This window comes from Ovis aries, chromosome 8 (genome assembly GCF_016772045.2).
Source record: "Ovis aries strain OAR_USU_Benz2616 breed Rambouillet chromosome 8, ARS-UI_Ramb_v3.0, whole genome shotgun sequence".
Classification (NCBI taxonomy): Eukaryota; Metazoa; Chordata; class Mammalia; order Artiodactyla; family Bovidae; genus Ovis; species Ovis aries.
The window spans coordinates 1703786-1721458 of record NC_056061.1 but is presented as its reverse complement, the minus strand read 5'-3'; positions in this window follow the sequence as shown (position 1 = coordinate 1721458).

Below are 17673 nucleotides of genomic sequence, written 5' to 3'. Positions count from 1 at the left end.
TAATATTAACATCACACAAAATGAAATTTAAGGTTAAAAACACTTGAATAAACAAGCATATTGTGCAATGATATAAATCTAAGTTGCAGATTCGTCATAAAATGACATACATCAAACAACACGCTGAAAAGATATACAAAGCAAAAACTGTTGGAAATGCAAAGAAAACCTAATAGAACAATAAGAGTGAAAGATTTTTAAAAATATTTATCTCAGAAATAGATCAAACTATTAGGCAGAAAAATAATAATTTCTTTAGAAAATGATGGATTTGATGTTTGAATCTTCAGTTCAGTTCAGTTCAGTTAATTTCAGTTGCTCAGTTGTGTCTGACTCTTTGCAACCCCATGGACTGCAGCACACCAGGCCTCCTTATCCATCACCAACTCCCAGAGTTTACCCAAACTCATGTCCATTGAGTTGGTGACGCCATCCAACCATCTCATTCTCTGTCATCCCCTTCTCCTCCTGCCCTCAATCTTTCCCATCATCAGGGTCTTTTTTAATGAATCAGTTCTTCACATCAGGTGGCCAAAGTATTGGAGTTTCAGCTTCAACATCAGTCCTTCCAGTGAACACCCAGAACTGATCTCCTTTAGGATGGACTGGTTGGATCTCCTTGCAGTCCAAGGGACTCTCAAGAGTCTTCTCCAACACCACAGTTCAAAAACATCAATTATTCTGTGCTCAGCTTTCTTTATGGTCCAACTCTCATATACATACATGACTACTGGAAAAATGATAGCCTTGACTAGATGGACCTTTGTTGGCAAAGTAATGTCTCTGCTTTTTAATATGCTGTCTAGGTTGGTCATAACTTTCCTTCCAAGGAGTAAGTGTCTTTTAATTTCATGGCTGCAGTCACCATCTGCAGTGATTTTTGAGCCCCCCAAAATAAAGTCTGCCACTGTTTCCACTGTTTCCCATCTATTTCCCATGAAGTGATGGGACTGAATGCCACGATCTTAGTTTTCTGAATGTTGAGCTTTAAGCCAACTTTTTCACTCTCCTCTTTCATTTCCATCCAGAGGCTCTTTAGTTTTCACTTTCTGCCATAAGGATGGTGTCATCTGCATATCTGAGGTTATTGATATTTCTCCCAGCAATCTTGAGTCCAGCTTGTGCATCATCCAGCCCAGCATTTCTCATGATGTACTCTGTATATAAGTTAAATAAGCAGAGTGACAATATACATCCTTGACGTACTCCTTTTCCTATTTGGAACCAGTTCTTCAAAAAGAGAATATCTTTTTTTTAAAAAATATCTAAGTACAAAGCAATTCATCATTTACTTGGCCACAAAGAAGTTCTTATTAAATTCAAAACAGGGGAGATTTTATAGGATATATGCAGTGTTAAAATTAGAAATAAATGTAAAATGGAGACCTCATCAAAAGCTTAAAGTATTTAAAAATTAATAAATAGTGCTAGATAACACTTGAGCCAAAAAGGAAATGAAAAGAAAAATTGTTTTCTAGAAATCACTAAGGAAACTTTTCAAGTTCATTGAAATCTAGAAGCCAGTAGTTCTGTGGAAAAAAAAAATTGTAACATTAGATATCACCATTATTATAAAGTAATGATGAAGCAAAATGATGAGCTACTTACCTTACTGAAATTAAAAATAAAAAGAAACTGGAAATATGGAATATACTGATATAAAACCTAAACTTAATGAAATAGTTGCTGTTGTTCAGTGTCTAAGTCATATCTGACTCTTATGAGCCCAAGGACTGCAGCAAACTGGCTTATCTGTTCTTCATATCTCCTTGAATTTGCTCAAACTCATGCCCACTGAGTAGGTGAAGCCATCCAACCATCTCATCTTCTGTTGCCCCCTTCTCTTCCTGCCCCTGATCTTTCCGTTTGAGTCTTTTCCAATGAGTCGGCTCTTTGGGTTAGGTGGCCCAAGTATTGAAGCTTCAGCATCAGCATCAGTCCTTCAATGAAAATTCATGGTTGATTTCCTTTAGGATTGCCTGGCTTGATTTTGCAGTCCAAGGGACTCTCAAGAGTCTTCTCCAGAACAACAGTTTGAAAGCATCATTCTTTGGCACTCAGTCTTCTTTATGGTCCAACTCTCACATCCATACATGACTACTGGTAAAACCATAGCTTTGACTGGACAGACTTTTGCTGGCAAAGTGATGTCTCTGCTTTTTAATACACTGTCTAGGTTTGTCATAGTTTTCCTTCCAAGCAGCAAATGTCTTTTAATTTTGTGGCACAGTGATTTTGGAGCCCAAGGAAATAAAATCTGTCACTGTTTCCACTGTTTCCTCATCTATTTGCCATGAAGTGATGGGACTGGATGCCATGATCTTCATTTTTTGAATGTTGAGCTTTAAGCCAGCTTTTTCACTCTTCTCTTTCACCCCCATCAAGAGCCTCTTTAGTTCTTCTTCACTTTCTGCCATTAAAATGGTATCATCTGCATATCTGAGGTTGTTAATATTTCTTTTGGCAATCTTGATTCCATTCAGCCTGGCATTTTGCATGATGTACTCTGCATATAAATTAAACAGGGTGACGATATACAGCCTTGACCTACTCCTTCCCCACTTTTGAACCAGTTTGTTGTTCCATGTCTGGTTCTAACTGTTGTTTCTTGACCAGTTATTGAAAGGATAAATGAATCCAAAAGCAGGTGTTTTTGAAACAAACAAACAAAAAAACAAAACTTTGTATTTCCATTAAACTTCACCTAAATATGTGACAAGATCAAATTTTAGCAAAAAAACAAATGGTTCACTCAAAGTAAGATAATTCCAGGATGGCTTGAAAAAGATAATGCACTAAGACAAGGGCATGACGTAAGAAAAATGAAGAAAGTAACCAGTATCTTCAGGTAGTAACAATAGAGTTGTTATCACTACTCACTCTTGAAGGGACAATGAGAGGAAGCTATAACCAAAACATGGAAGGAGAGAGTTCTGCAGAGAAGCCACCTCCCATAGTTTTCAGTGCAGTCAAAGCCAGCTTGCAGTGACCCTGTAAGGAGAGAGGCAGAGAGTGTATATCTGAGCCTCACTCTACTCTCTCCTTCCCATCTCTAGATGAAATTCCCCATTGGTGAACCCAAGTGAAAGACAACAGAGAGTCCTGGAATTCACTGGTCAGGTCCATCCAGGTCAACATCCTGGGCTACAAAGCCGGGGAAAGAAGAGTGGAGAATTCATATGGAGGGGGAACTAGGGTGTCCAGTACATTACCAGTTCAGAGTGTGTGTTCTCAGTCTCAAGCAATGTCACTTACCTATCATATGCTGGGAAACTGTAGATTGCTGCTTAAAAATGAGACAATACAGTGCAGATGATAGCCAATAAAGTGTTGATTTAAATCATGATATTGAGGGATTTCCTTTATAGGAGAAAAAAAATAATTGCACAATGATTTTGTTTCATCATCTAATTGAGAAAGTTGTTAGAGTACAATTATAATTTGTTATTGTCAGGAGTGTCACTTTCAGGCTTCCCTGGGGGCTCTGTCATAAAGGATCCACCTGCCAGGGCAGGAGACACGGGTTCGATCCCTGGGTCTGGAAAATCCCGCATGTCTCAAGGAGCTAAGCCCATGCACCACGATTATTGAGCCTGTGCTCTAGAGCCCAGGAATCGCAACCACTGAAGCCCACGTCCTGTAGAACCTGTTCTTCACAGCAGGAAATGCCACCACAATAAGAAGCCTGTGCACCGCAGGAGTAGCCTCAGTTGCCGCAACGAGAGAGAAGTCCACACAGCACTGAAGACTCAGCATCGCTAAAAATAAATACATAAAATAAGCAATTAAAAAAAAAGTGTAACTTGCTTAAAGTTTTAATATAACATAGATATTTCAAGTAAACAATCTCAGCTTCCCCATGTGGTAAAGAGGGAAAGACAGCAGCTTTTATGGCGACTTTTTCTATGTTACTGGTCTGCTCACAGTGCTGGCTTTGGCTGCAACGTGGTTCCCTAGTCACACTGATGTGGCATTGCAGAAAGCCAAGTGTGAAGCACAAATCTGTATTCTAACCAATATTAATCAGCACTGTGGTTTGACATTTTAGGCTGCTATCAACGTTTCACAATGGGCTTTTTTACTCTTGCCAAAGACACTCAGTCATTCTCAACTGCTGCAGGTACTAGGTTACTGGGTAGAACTGAATGAAAGGAAAAGAGAATTAAACATAAGTTTATCTCCCTTGATTTTATTCACATGTGCATCCTCCTTTTTGATTCCATTGTACCAAACAGGGCGATTAATTGACCAGGGCACCATAGCTCTGTTTACAACTTTTATATGTCAGTAATAACACATGAAACATCAGCATTTGGAGGAGGCTGGCATCTATTCTATTCCTTGGATTTCCTGACCTCCCTTATTTTTATAACTGGTAGCAACTTAATCTGTGATATCAAGTAATAAAATAATAAAAAATAAATGTTGAAAGAAATCTCAGGTATAACCTAGTAAAAACTCTAATTTTAAGGGTGATGAAAATGAGATCCAGAAACTTATTAATTAGATTAATTAGATAATTAATCATAAGTGGTCAGAGGGTGAGAAGTCAACACAAAATACTATTATAGAGTACTGTGAACAAACTAGAACTAGAAACCATTTCTCTGTATCCAATTAATAACTTCTTTCACTATTCCCTAATGATTGTTTAAAAAGTATAATTTATAGACAATTTTTATACTTATGTAAAAATATATCTAAGAAAACATTTAAATAAAAATCAAAGAGGTTTTAATAAGGTAGGAGTGTGCTCCTAAAAGTTATATGTATCCTACTCTAACACCCAAAGTAAACTATATTTATATGTCAGAAAAAGTGATGTTATAATTTTTTATAACTTTAAATTAATGTACTTATTTAATGATATAATCTTCTAGTGTTTGAAAAATGGTAGATAATACAGTCTTTTCAAGACTAACATTATTATTGAAAGTGAGGAGAAAAACATTTCAAATATGCTTTCTTTTGGGAGAAAAGAGTTAAATATTTTGCTTTTAATAAAAGAATGGTTAGACTCATGGATTTCGAGAATTGGAAGGGCACATAGAGATTTCTAGTCTAACTCTCTACCCAAAATAGGAATCCCTTTTGCAGTGTCTCTGAGAAGCAGTCCTGTGGTCTCTGCTCACATATTTCCAGTAATAAGAAACACACTCTTTGTGAAGCAGCACTTTTTACCAAAATGTCATAAAATTCTTCCATAATGAGCATAAGTCAGCCACTTCACCCTTAAAATTTTAGCTCAATAGTATTCATTCTTCCCTCTAAAGCAATGGGAAAAAGTTTATCTATTGATTTATTTTTGGTAGTCATTGCACAAATATTTGGAGATTATTATTCCGTCTATTCTAAGTGTTCTCTTTTGCTGCACTATCATTTCAAGTTTCTTTAGTTGTTCCAAATAAAGCATGGCTTTGAGATTCCTAAGCACTTTAGCAGTTCCACTGAATGGAGTGATTTGTCAATGTACACTTAGAAACTGATGTTCACAAAATGATTGTAGGTTTCCAACACCTTATTATATATTACAGATACAGTTTACCAGCTCAAATATCCTTGGTTTATTCTGTTCTTGGGTTAGGGAATTAAGCTTCCAGTACAGTCTTGGCTTATGTTAAACTTGGGGGTAAATAAAATATCTCAGATCTTATCAACATGAACCTTGGCTAAATTATCTCCTGATCCAGTCTTGGGGAATTTTGGTCCATGAAACATAAATGCAGAGCTCTATATTGTCCCTTTCTTTCTTTTTTATTTATTTTATTATTTTAATATAACTTTATTTTAATTGGAGGTTAATTACTTTACAATATTGCATTGGTTTTGCCATACATCAACATGAATTTGCCACAGGTATACATGTGTTCCCCATCTTGAACCCCTCTCCCTCCTCCCTCCCCGTACCATCCCTCTGGGTCCTCCCAGTGCACCAGCCCCAAGCATCCAGTATCATGCATTGAACCTGGACTGGCAATTCGTTTCATATATGATATTATTCATGTTTCAATGCCATTCTCCCAAATCATCCCACTCTCTCCAACTCCCACAGAGTCCAAAAGACTGTTCTACACATCAGTGTCTCTTTTGCTGTCTCGTATATGGGGTTATTGTTACCATCTTTCTAAATTCTATATATATGCGTTAATATACTGTATTGGTGTTTTCCTTTCTGGCTTACTTCACTCTGTATAATAGGCTCCAGTTTCATCCACCTCATTAGAACTGATTCAAATGTATTCTTTTTAAATGTCTCTTTCTAATTAATTTTTTCATGATTTGTTTCCAGTGTTCTAGCATTTTGAAGTGACCTCAGTTCAATTCAGTTCAGTCACTCAGTTGTGTCCAACTCTTTGCGACCCCACGAATTGCAGCACACCAAGCCTCCCTGTCCATCACCATCTCCCAGAGTTCACTCAGACTCACGTCCATCGAGTCCGTGATGCCATTCAGCCATCTCATCCTCTGTCGTCTTCTTCTCCTCCTGCTCCCAATCCCTCCCAGCCTCAGAGTCTTTTCCAATGAGTCAACTCTTCTCATGAGGTGGCCAAAGTACTGAAGCTTCAGCTTTAGCATCATTCCTTCCAAAAGAAATCCCAGGGCTGATCTCCTTCAGAATGGACTGGTTGGATCTCCTTGCAGTCCAAGGGACTCTCAAGAGTCTTCTCCAACACCACAGTTCAAATGCATCAGTTCTTCAGCGCTCAGCCTTATTCACAGTCCAACTCTCACATCCATACATGACCACAGGAAAAACCATAGCCTTGACTAGACGGACCTTAGTCGGCAAAGTAATGTCTCTGCTTTTCAATATGCTATCTAGGTTGGTCATAACTTTACTTCCAAGGAGTAAACGTCTTTTAATTTCATGGCCACAGTCACCATCTGCAGTGATTTTGGAGCCCCCCAAAATAAAGTCTGACACTGTTTCCACTGTTTCCCCATCTATTTCCCATGAAGTGATGGGACCAGATGCCATGATCTTCGTTTTCTGAATGTTGAGCTTTAAGTCAACTTTTTCGCACTCCTCTTTCACTTTCATCAAGAGGCTTTTTAGTTCCTCTTCACCTTCTGCCATAAGGGTGGTGTCATCTGCATATCTGAGGTTATTGATACTTCTCCTGGCAATCTTGATTCCAGCTTGTGTTTCTTCCAGTCCAGCATTTCTCATGATGTACTCTGCATATAAGTTAAATAAGCAGGGTGACAATATACAGCCTTGACATACTCCTTTTCTTATTTGGAACCAGTCTGTTGTTCCATATCCAGTTCTAACTGTTGCTTCCTGACTCGCATACAGATTTCTCAAGAGGCAGGTCAGGTGGTCTGGTATTCCCATCTCTTTCAGAATTTTCCATGGTTTATTGTGATCCACACAGTCAAAGGCTTTGGCATAGTCAATAAAGCAGAAATAGATGTTTTTCTGGAACTCTCTTGCTTTTTCCATGATCCAGCGGATGTTGGCAATTTGATCTCTGAGCTGACCTAGACAGTGACAAAGTTTGGTGGGTGTCTGGGGCTTGTCCCATGTGAGGATAGGCCCTTGTGTGGTATCTAGTGAAAACTTTAGCTCCTTGCAAGTGGGCTTGAATGGGAGAACATTCTAGTCTTTAAGGGACTACACTGATAGGGATAAGGAGGTATTAAAAGGTGAATAATACAAGGGAAAATGTGAAAAGCTTCCTAGGACAAAGTCTGTGTGTGCTCAGTTGCTCAGTCATGTCTGACTCTTTGTGACCCCATGGACTATAGCCTACCAAGCTCCTCTGTCCATGGAATTTTCCAGGCAAGAATATTGGAGTGGGTTGCCATTTCTTACCCCAGGGGATCTTCCTGACCCAGTCTTGAGTGTTCATTGGAAGAACTGAGGCTGAGGCTGAAACTCCAATACTTTGGCCACCTCATGTGAAGAGTTGACTCATTGGAAAAGACTCTGATGCTGGGAGGGATTGGGGGCAGGAGGAGAAGGGGACGACAGAAGATGAGATGGCTGCATGGCATCACCGACTTGATAGACGTGAGTCTGAGTGAACTCCGGGAGATGGTGATGGACAGGGAGGCCTGGTGTGCTGCGATTCATGGGGTCGCAAAGAGTTGGACACGACTGAGTGACTGAACTGAACTGAATAAACTACATATTCCATTAAATTTTTTGTTAAATAACCAATAGCACACATTAATTGTTGGGAGCAACTGTAGCATGTTCCATGCTCATTTTTATTCATGTTATAAAAATTACCTTATACATGGTCTGTATGAAGAATTATTTTTTTATCCCATGCCTTTATGTTCTTAGGAAGACCTCAGAAATACTTTTTTGCAAAATCCTTGAATATTATTAATTCATTAAGTACACATTTGCCTAGCTGAGAATATGGTTTGGGTAGAATCATGCATGCTGAGTTACAGCAATAAATAAAATAGATAAAAGTTCCTGCTTTCATAAAACATACATTACAGTGTATTGTCTATGTGTGTGTCCATGTGTGTGAATGCAAGTGTGTGCATGTGTGTTGGGAGTGAAGATAAAGAAACAATGCAAAATTTTAAAAACTCATATCACATTTCTAAGGCTTTGAGATGAAGAAAAGTAAAGTAGGGTAAGAAATAGGATGGGGAGGTCCCATGTGCTGTTGTAAGTTAATGTAGAAGAGAGCTTGCTGGAAGAGATGAGATTTGGGCAGAACTGAATGATATGAAAGAATGAACCATAAATATCCCTGGAAAAGAACATTTTAGGCAGAGCAAAGAGCATTGCTATGGGCTGAATTGTATCTTTTCCATATTCCAGGGTTGAGGTTCTAACTTCCAACACCTTGGGATGTGACTGTATTTGTAGATACAATCTTTAAAGAAGCAAGTAAGGTAAAACAAGGTCATATGGATGGTCTCTAATCCAGTATGATTGCTGTCTTTATGAAAAGTGGGAAATGGACACACACAGAGATGGCCATGAAGTATATGGGAAGGGTAGTGTCTGTGAGCCAATGAGAGGGGTCTCAGGACAAACCAAACCTCGATCCTGTCCTTCCAGCCTCCAGAACTGTGAGGAATCGATTTCTATTGTTTAAGCCACCAAGACTTTGGTATTTTATTCTGGCAGCCCAAGCCAACTAACACAAGTGTATCACCTGGCAAGAGCTTGTATGTCTGATGAATGGCAGGTAGATCAGGTGAGAAAAGGGAATAGTGAGGGTAGGACATAGGACTGGAAAGGAAGACGAGGGCTGGGTCACGTGGGTTTCATAAGTGTGCAGAGATTTTTGCACAGGGGATTTGACATGAGTGACCCACCACTAAACAAGGACAATCTGACTGCAGCATGAAAAGCTGATTTTGCAGGGCTGGAGCAGAAGCGGAGGACTGATTCCCAGGCACGTGCTGTAGCCCACATGGACGAGGACATGGCTTGGACCTGGCTGCTGGTGGTGGAGAAGGTGAGCACTCAATAGATCTTGCTGGAAGTTCTGTGTCAAGAAAAGAAGAAAAATGTGAATCCTATGTTTTGCTCCTAAGAGGGTGAATGTTGATTCTGTTTTCTGAGGTGGGAAAACTTGGAAGACTTATCCCAACCCTTGAATGTAGCGTGCTGTGTTAATATAACTTAACTTGCTTTGTTATCTTAAGTGCAACAAGAAATGTTTTCCTTTTACTTAAAATATTTTAGGGGTAATATTTGTAGGAAATGCAAAGAATACAAGAGCAAACGGCAATAATCTACGTTTGAAACTTCACTCCTCAGAGCTGAGTCCTGTTAACAGGTCAAGGTGCATCTTTCTGGATGTTTTTAAAAAGTGTTTTGAATTAATCTGTATGTGTGCATGTGTGTGTCTCACTGTCTCTCCACACATTCACACACTTAACACTGGTTTATATCATAATAAAAACATGACAAAATTCTCAAAAATTATAGAATTCAATGGAACGTGCATTTATTGCTTCTCTTTTTTTCCTAATAACTTTAAGGGAGCTTGTTAGAATTATGTGTAGAAGGTCAGATAGTGGGTGGTAAAACCACCACTTTGAGGAAAAAAAAAGAGGGACATTCTCAAATGGCAGTATTTAATGTTATTCTGGGCTTAAGGTTCTGGATCTTTGTTTTCACTTGGATTTGGTTTTTATTAAGGTCAATTTTGTTCAGTGTATTTAAGTGCTATTTGTTCATAATTTTACAAATGGATCATTTTGGGGGCCTGGTGAAAAATTATAAATATCAATCAATTGTTAATTTATTACTTGACTATTATTATTAAACACTAGGTACTTTTACATAGTCATCTATTTTTTTTCTGACATTTTTATATGACTAAACCAAATGTGAACAAGGCAGTTCAAAAAACCAAATGTACTTGTTGAATTAACCAAGTCCCCAGATGGGAAAAACAGAAAGGAACAGATTCCATATAAAACATGCAAAGGAAAGGACAAAATAATGTTACATTCTTCATCTGAAATAGTTTAACAGATTAAAGTTTGTAACCCGTGTGTGAGCTCAGTCTCTCAGTTGTATCTGACTCTTCGCGACCCCATGGACAGCAGCATGCCAGGCTTCCCTGTCCATCACCAACTGCCGGAGCTTGCTCAAACTCACGTCCATTGAGTCAGTGATGCCATCCAGCCATCTCATCCTCTGTCGTCCCCTTCTCCTTCCACCTTCAGTCTTTCCCAGCATCAGGGTCTTTTCCAGAGTCAGTTCTTTGTACCAGGGGGCCAAAGTATTGGAGTTTCAGATTCAGCATCAGTCCTTCCAAAGAATATTTAGGACTGATTTCCTTTAGGATTGACTGCTTGGATATCCTTGCAGTCAAGGGACTCTGAAGAGTCTTCTCCAAAACCACAGTTCAAAAGCATTAATTCTTTGACGCTCAGCTTTCTTTATAGTCCAACTCTCACATCCATACATGACTACTGGAAAACCATAGCTTTGAGTAGGCAGACCTTTGTTGGCAAAGTAACATCTCTGTTTTTTATTTTTTATTTATTTATTTTTTTCATCTCTGTTTTTTAATATGCTGTCTAGGTTGGTCATAGATTTTCTTCCATGGAGCAAGCGTCTTTTAATTTCACGGCCGCAGTCAGCATCTGCAGTGATTTTGGAGCCTAAGAAAATAAAATCTGTCACTGTTTCCACCCTTTCCCCATCTATTTGCCATGGAGTGATGGGACTGGATGCCATGATATTAGTTTTCTGAATGTTGAGCTTTAAGCCAACTTTTCACTCTCCTCTTTTCACTTTCATCAAGAGGCTCTTTGCTTCTTTCCTTTCTGCCATAAGGGTGGTGTCATCTGCATATCTGAGGTTATTGATATTTCTCTTGGCAATCTTGATTCCAGCTCATGCTTCATCCAGCCCAGCATTTCGCATGATATACTCTGCATATAAGTTAAATAAGCAGAGTGACAATATACGACCTTGCTGTACTCTGTTCCCAATTTGGAGCCAGTCTGTTGTTCCATGTCCTGTTCTAACTGTTGCTTCCTGACCTGCATACAGATTTCTCAGGAGGCGGGTCAGGTGGTCTGGTATAGCCACCTCTTAAAGAATTTTCCACAGTTTGTTGTGAAATACACAGTCAAAGGCTTTGATTTAGTCAATAAAGCAGAAATAGATGTTTTTCTGGAACTCTCTTGCTTTATTGATGATCCAGCAAATGTTAGCAATTTGATCTCTTGTTCCTCTGCCTTTTCTAAAACCAGCTTGAACATCTGGAAGTTCACGGTTCATGTACTTTTGAATCCTAGCTTGGAGAATTTTGAGCATTACTTAACTAGCGTGTGAGATGAGTGCAATTGTGCGGTAGTTTGAACATTCTTTGGCATTGTCTTTCTTTGGGATTGGAATGAAAACTATCCAAATCCTGTGACCACTGCTGAGTTTTCCAATTTGCTGGCATATTGTACGTAGCACTTTCACAGCATCATCTTTTAGGATTTGAAACAGCTCAACTGGAATTCCATCACCTCCGCTAGCTTTGTTTGTACTGATGCTTCCTAAGGCCCACTTGACTTCACGTTCCAGGATGTCTGGCTCTAGGTGAGTGATCACACCATTATGGTTACCTAAGTCATTAAGATCTTTTCTGTACAGTTCTGTGTATTCTTGCCACCTTTTCTTAATATCTTCTGCTTCTGTTAGGTCCATACCATTTCTGTCCTTTATTGTGCCCATCTTTGCATGAAATGTTCTCTTGGTATCTCTAATTTTCTTGAAGAGATCTCTAGTCTTTTCCACTGTATTGTTTTCCTCTATTTCTTTGCACTGACCACTGAGGAAGTCTTTCTTATCTCTCCTTGCTATTCTTTGGAACTCTTCATTCAAATGGGTATATCTTTCCTTTTCTCCTTTGACTTTCACTTCTCTTCTTTTTTCAACTTCAGACCTTTCTGTAAGCCCTCCTCAGACAACCATTTTGCCCTTTTGCATTTCTTTTTCTTGGGGATGATCTTGATCACTGCCTCCTGTACAATGTAATGAACCTCCATCCATAGTTCTTCAGGCACCCTGTCTATCAGATCTCATCCCTGAATCCACTTGTCACTTCTGGTGGCTCAGACAATAAAGTGCCTGTCTGCAATGCAGGAGACCTGGGTTCAATCCCTGGGTTGGGAAGAGCTCCTGGAGAAGGAAATGGCAACCCACTCTAGTACTCTTGCTTGGAAAATCTCATGAATGGAGGAGCCTGGTAGGCTATAGTCCATGCAGTCTCAAAGAGTCAGACAGGACTGAGTGACTTCACTTCACTTCACTTCTACTGAATAATCATAAGGGATTTAATTTTGGTTATACCTGAATGGTCTAGTGGTTTCCCCTACTTTCTTCAATTAGTCTGAATTTGGCAATACCATATAGAGTTTCTCCATCTTGATTCATAGACCTAACATTTCAGGGATTGCAATATTGCTCTTTACAGTGTCGGACTTTATTTCCATCACCAGTCACATCCACGTCTGGGTGTTGTTTTTGCTTTTGTTCCATCTCTTCATTCTGTCTGGAGTTATTTCTCCACTGATCTCCAGTAGCATACTGGGCACCTACCGATCTGGGGAGTTCATCTTTCAGTGTCCTATCTTTTTGCCTTTTCATACTCTTCATGGGGTCCTCAAGGCAAGTGGTTTGCCATTCCCTTCTCCAGCAGACCATGTTTTGTCAGAACTGTCTACCGTGACCCATCCGTGTTGGGTGTCCCTACTCGGCAAGGTTCATAGTTTCATTGAGTTGGACAAGGCTGTGGTCCATGTGATCAGTTTGGTTAGTTTCCTGTGATTGTGGTTTTCATTCTATCTGCCCTCTGATGGATAAGGGCAAGAGGCTTTTGGAAGCTTCTTGACTGGGTCTTGGCTGGTGGGCGGGGAGGGCATGCTCAGTAAATCTTTAATCCAATTTTCTGTTGGTGAGTGGGGCTGTGTTCCCTCCCTGTTGTCTGACTTGAGGGCAAACTATGGTGGAGGGAATGAAGATACAGGTGACCTCCTTCAAAAGGCCCCATATATGTACTCTTGCACTCAGTGCCCAACCATGCAGCAGGCCACCGCCGACCTATGTCTCCACCAGAGACTCCTGGACACCCATGGGCAGGTCTGGGCCAGCCTCTTGTGCTGTCACTGCTCCTTTTTCCTGGGTCCTGGAGCACACAAGGTTCTGTTTGTGCCCTCCAAGAGTCCATTTCCCGAGTCATGTGTATGTTCTGGTGGCTCTGTGGTGGGGTTAATGGCAATCTCCTCCAAGAGGGCTTCTGCCATACCCAGGTCTACTGCACCCAGAGCCCCTGCCCTTGCGGCAGGCCACTGCTGACTCATACCTCTGTGCGAGACACTCAGACACAGCTCTGTCTCAGTCTCCGAGGGGCCTCTGGGTTCTGGTGCACACAAGGTTTGTTTGAGCCCTCCGAGTGTCTCTGGTGGGTGTGGGGTTTGATTCTAAACTTGATTGCATCTCTCCTGCCATCTTCCTGGGGCTTCTCCTTCGCCCTTGGATGGGGGGTATCTTTCTTTGGTCGGATCCAACATTCTCCTGTTGACAGTCGTCCAGCAGTGAGTTGCAGTTTTGGGGTTCTCACAGGAGACGAGTGCAGGTCCTTCTGCTCTGCCATCTGCAATGCAATGTGTGTAGTCACTATGTGGTTAAGCACCACAGAAAAGCACTGTAACATGTTCTGTGTAATGCTGGAATAGAGGTTCTCCAACCTCTGATTCTCCATAGTGCACTCTGTCCTGTTCTTCTCGATTCCCAAGAACAAATGAGCTACAATGCTTTCAAAGGGAATGAGCAGATTCAGAGGACCAAACACAGCTCTATGTATCCATGGGAAGGAAAGATAGATAATATAACTTGTATGGGGTCTTTGGGAAGAGAAGTGATGTATCATCTATGCCAGTTTAACTGTGATAGCTTTTAATGATGACATCTAACAGTCCTTACATAACCCCTGATGAATGTTATCATTCCATTGTGTAAACGAGCAGACAGACCCACAGACATGAAGTGATCTACCCTAGTTCTTATGTTGAGTAAATTACAGAACAGGGAAGAATACTGACCCATTGGATCTCAAAGACCAGCTTCCTTCCTCCATGATCCTGTACCTGCTGCTCTGCATCAGAACACCCAACTGGGGTCCACAGAGCATTCATCAGTGATGAGTTTCACATGTATGTCACCTTTAACTCTTATATTAAAATATTTTAAAATTGTATTTCATATTTCCATAACTGGCCTATAATACTGTGTCTTAATCATTTTAATGTTTCCATCCTCTAGCCCAGCTCTTTAGAGAGTAGATGTGAAATAGGCCTTATTTGATAGTCTGGCAGGCTACAGTCCATGGGGTTGTGAAGAGCTGGACACAGCTGAGCAACTTCCACTTCCAGTGAAGGTTATTCTTTCGGCATCCCCGAGAGAGAGAGATTGTTTAAAATCATACAAGATTATTTTCGTTAGAAACTACATCTTATATACACACATCATACACCTTAGTTTAATACACACAATGAAAGTAAAACAGAAACATGGAAAACTTCTACTCAGAAATGTAAAGGTAAAATCAATAGTTCTCAAGTTGTATATAGAGAGGTTATAATCAGTTCCCGAGAGTTAAATAATTTCCCTTATTGGCTTATCTTTTTCTGTGTTGAAAGAGGCTAAAAATTTTGTTATTTTAAATTATTTCTCAGTAATGGTACAATTTATTATTCTTCTCCTAGCTGCCAATGATTTAATTTGAAAACAGTTACAAAATGTGATGGTTTATTGCTATACATATATTTTTCTGTCCAAATATTAAAGCTGGCATATATAACAACACAAATTTTGAACTTTTCTTCATTTCTTTATGTTTAGCTAAATAGAGCTTATCTAGGACACAACTGAAAACATTTATACAGGTTAATTGTAATAAAAGATAGCCAGATTTCTAATTTTGCAATGTCACATTCAGCAGTTGAATACTATTTAGATTATATTGTTATTTGTTCACTAGGTCATGTCTGGCTCTTTGTGATCCCATGGACTCCGGCTTGCTGGGCTTCCCTGTCCTTCATTATCTCCTGGAGTTTGTTCAAATTCATGTCCATTGACTTAAATTATATATTACTTCTGGTAACATATAATCTAAGGTTTTATGGTACTTGTAAATAGTTCATATATCTACTATATGTTTCTCACAGATAATCTCCTCCTGGCTATAGGAAGCTTTCCTCTAAAGACAGTTTTGGTGTCAAGCAGGACTGATTTTTTTTCTTGACTTCTTAAAACTGGAAAATTGGGGCTAATATTTTTAAGATAATTAATAAATTAATTTCTTTTGTAATTCCTAGTTTCAACTAATTTAAAAATTTCTTTATGAAGATCTTTTTATAGTTATTAATATTTTGTTATATATAATAATTTTATTTGTTAATATTGTTAATGATTACAGTCATTAACATTTATGTATTGAATGCTTAATATCCCTGAGAACTCTGCTTTAAAAGTTTTTCCACAAGACAAGGGTGCCCACTTTCACCGCTACTATTCAACATAGTTCTGGAAGTTTTGGCCACAGCAATCAGAGCAGAAAAAGAAATAAAAGGAATCCAAACTGGAAAAGAAGAAGTAAAACTTTCACTGTTTGCAGATGACATGATCCTCTACATAGAAAACCCTAAAGACTCCACCAGAAAATTACTAGAGCTCATCAATGAATATAGTAAAGTTGCAGGATATAAAATCAACACACAGAAATCCCTTGCATTCCTATACACTAATAACGAGAAAGTAGAAAAAGAAATTAAGGAAACAATTCCATTCACCATTGCAATGAAAAGAATAAAATACTTAGGAATATATCTACCTAAAGAAACTAAAGACCTATATACACAAAACTATAAAACACTGATGAAAGAAATCAAAGAGGACACTAATAGATGGAGAAATATACCATGTTCATGGATCAGAAGAATCAATATAGTGAAAATGAGTATACTACCCAAAGCAATCTACAAATTCAATGCAATCCCTATCAAGCTACCAGCCATATTTTTCACAGAACTAGAACAAATAATTTCAAGATTTGTATGGAAATACAAAAAACCTCGAATAGCCAAAGCAATCTTGAGAAAGAAGAATGGAACTGGAGGAATCAACTTGCCTGACTTCAGGCTCTACTACAAAGCCACAGTCATCAAGACAGTATGGTACTGGCACAAAGACAGACATATAGATCAATGCAACAAAATAGAAAGCCCAGAGATAAATCCACGCACCTATGGACACCTTATCTTTGACAAAGGAGGAAAGAATCTGCAATGGAGAAAAGACAATCCCTTTAACAAGTGGTGCTGGGAAAACTGGTCAACCACTTGTAAAAGAATGAAACTAGATCACTTTCTAACACCGCACACAAAAATAAACTCAAAATGGATTAAAGATCTAAATGTAAGACCAGAAACTATAAAACTCCTAGAGGAGAACATTGGCAAAACACTCTCCGACATAAATCACAGCAGGATCCTCTATGATCCACCTCCCAGAATTCTGGAAATAAAAGCAAAAATAAACAAATGGTATCTAATTAAAATTAAAAGCTTCTGCACAACAAAGGAAAATATAAGCAAGGTGAAAAGACAGCCTTCTGAATGAGAGAAAATAATAGCAAATGAAGCAACTGACAAACAACTAATCTCAAAAATATACAAGCAACTTATGCAGCTCAATTCCAGAAAAATAAATGACCCAATCAAAAAATGGGCCAAAGAACTAAATAGACATTTCTCCAAAGAAGACATACAGATGGCTAACAAACACATGAAAAGATGCTCAACATCACTCATTATGAGAAATGCAAATCAAGACCACAATGAGGTACCACTTCACACCAGTCAGAATGGCTGCGATCCAAAAATCTGTAAGCAATAAATGCTGGAGAGGGTGTGGAGAAAAGGGAACCCTCCTACACTGTTGGTGGGAATGCAAACTAGTACAGCCACTTTGGAGAACAGTGTGGAGATTCCTTAAAAAATTGCAAATAGAACTACCTTATGACCCAGCAATCCCACTTCTGGGCATACACACCGAGGAAACCAGAATTGAAAGAGACACATGTACCCCAATGTTCATTGCAGCACTGTTTATAATAGCCAGGACATGGAAACAACCTAGATGTCCATCAGCAGATGAATGGATAAGAAAGCTGAGGT